The 2356-nt window shown below is 46.3% G+C and overlaps 1 pseudogene; it reads left to right on the top strand.

Moving 5' to 3' along the window:
- Positions 1 to 1002: 1002 nt before the first annotated feature.
- On the top strand, positions 1003 to 1109 carry LOC150008905 (U4 spliceosomal RNA; annotated as a pseudogene).
- The last annotated feature ends 1247 nt before the right edge of the window (positions 1110 to 2356 follow it).

Genomic DNA, 2356 nt, shown 5'->3' with positions numbered 1-2356 from the left:
GTGTATTAAAAGAAAAAGAATTTTCCAAACCTACCAAACCTATTTTTCTATGGTCTTTTTGAAACTTCTTTTATACTTCAAGCTGGAAATCATCTCACTTATCTCTCTGTACTCATGCGGTGAAACAGAAATTAAGAATAGTCATGGCTAGGAACAAGAATCCCAATTTGGGCTTTTGTGGATTTCATGGTTTACTTGAAAAATAGGATAGAGTTGACAAGTCTCGCATCCTTTAAAAGCAGATATGGACAGCAGCATTCTTCTTTATCAACCCGTCAGCGCCCTTCCCTCAAATCTTTCAGGGAAACTGTGAATTGTTTATCCCGTTTGGTTTGGGCATTTTAGCAAGCATCAGCACAGTTGCAGCATGAAGTCAAGCTGATGGTTCAGTTACCCTCTGCATTATATTGAACAATGCTGCAGTTTTTCAGTGGATGCTATGAAGACGGGAAAGAATGAGATGAGAACTCAAATGTGAATCAAGCTAAAATCAGTCAGTTCTCCTTCCAGACCCTATCCCTGCACCTAACTGCAACTGAACTCTGAAAGAACATGAACGCTTCACACCTGTCCAAATGAATGCTACTTGGTTGCTTTTTATTTTCAAAGTTAGTCTGAGTTTTTAAAAGTATTGCCCAAGGAATATGACATGCATTATTTTTAAAGATACATAATTTTTTTCACTTAAAGAAAAAACAAAATTTTTTGTGAGGCTCTTGTTGGAAATAATATCTTTATGACTTAATCATGGAACTCTGTCCTCAGGCCTTATTATGAAAATTTACAAAGGAAATGACCTGTTGAGGGAGAGAAATATATTTTCTTTGGTTCTTTCCCACATTATCTAATGGTGTTCAATTACTCTTTGAGAGAGAGAGAGAGAGGTTTTAAAGCAATTAGCTTATATTATTATAGGGACTGGCAAGTCCAAAACCTGTAGGGCAGATTGGAAATGCAGACAGAATTTCTGTTATAATCTTGAGACAAAATCCCTTTTTCTCTAGCTCTGTGCAGTGGCAGTATCGTAGCCAATGAGGCTTATCCAAGGTACAATTATTGCTAATTGAAAATTCCTTTTTCTCCAGGAAACCTGAGTTTTTGCTCTAAAGGCCTTCAACTGATTGGATGAGGCCCATGTATACACATTATGGAAGATAACCTGCTTTACTATTTCATCGTCTCATCAGCAGCCGTCCGTCTCGAGAGACGATGGCGTAGCTTCTTGAGAGTCTATCTGCACCGCCGAGAATGGCTGTGCAGTCCGACTCGGGAGTGACAATCCCTGCCGCACTTGTTACAGGTGAAGGCAGATGGCTGTTGTTGCTGCTGTTGACGCTGCTTCCGCCTCGATCTTTTCTGGACTGCCTCCTCGTTGCGCACAGCCTCTGCGCATGACGTACCTTGCCTGACCGCGAGCCTCCAGGCTAGGCGGTCGTCTGCTTGAACTTCCCATGTGTTGAGATTGATGGAGCATTGTGTCATATCCTTTTTGCAGATGTCTTTGAACCGCAGTTTTGGGCGCCCTGTCATCCTCTGGCCTTCTGCTAGCTCGCCGTAGAGGAGGTCTTTGGGAATACGGCCTGCATCCATTCTTTTGACATGGCCGAGCCACCTGAGGCGTCTCTCACTAAGAACTGCATGCAAACTGCTCATGTTGGCTCGCTTCAGCACCTCGGTGTTGGGGACCTTATCCTGCCAGGTGACATGCAGGACGCGTCGCAGGCACCTCATGTGGAAGCTGTTGAGTTTCCTTTCGTGCCTTGCGTAGGTGGTCCACGTCTCGCTGCCATAGAGGAGAGTGCTGAGTACGCAGGCTTGGTAGATGCGCAGTCTGGTTTTCTCAGTGAGGCTGGAATTGTTCCACACTCGCCGGTTCAGTTTGGCCATAACTGTGGCTGCCCTGGCGATTCTCCGGTTGACCTCCAAGTCAACTGACAGAGAGCTCGAGATGGTGGACCCAAGGTAAGTGAAGTCGTTGACAACCTCCAGGGTGTATCCGTTGATGGTGATGCATGGGGGAGTCCCCGTGCCTTGAGCCATAACGTTCGTCTTCGTCAGGCTGATGGCTAGTCCGAACTCCTTGCATGCGTGGGAAAGGCAAGTGACTAGCTGCTGGAGTCCCTCTTCGGAGTGTGATGTCAAGGCTGCGTCGTCGGCGAAGAGCATCTCACGGATGAGCACCTCTTTGACTTTGTTCTTGGCTCGTAGACGGGCCAGGTTGTAGAGCTTGCCATCGGATCTGGTGTGAATGAAGACACCCTCGCTGCAGTCCTTAAAGGCGTATTGGAGGAGCATGGAGAAGATTCTGAACAGCGTAGGCGCGAGGACGCAGCCCTGCTTTACTCCGCTGCTGACT

The sequence above is a fragment of the Furipterus horrens genome, unplaced genomic scaffold (genome assembly GCF_987537825.1).
Source record: "Furipterus horrens unplaced genomic scaffold, mFurHor1.1.pri manual_scaffold_5, whole genome shotgun sequence".
In the NCBI taxonomy this organism is placed as follows: domain Eukaryota; kingdom Metazoa; phylum Chordata; class Mammalia; order Chiroptera; family Furipteridae; genus Furipterus; species Furipterus horrens.
Note: the sequence above shows the minus strand (reverse complement) of the source record. Positions and strands in the feature narration are given on the sequence as shown.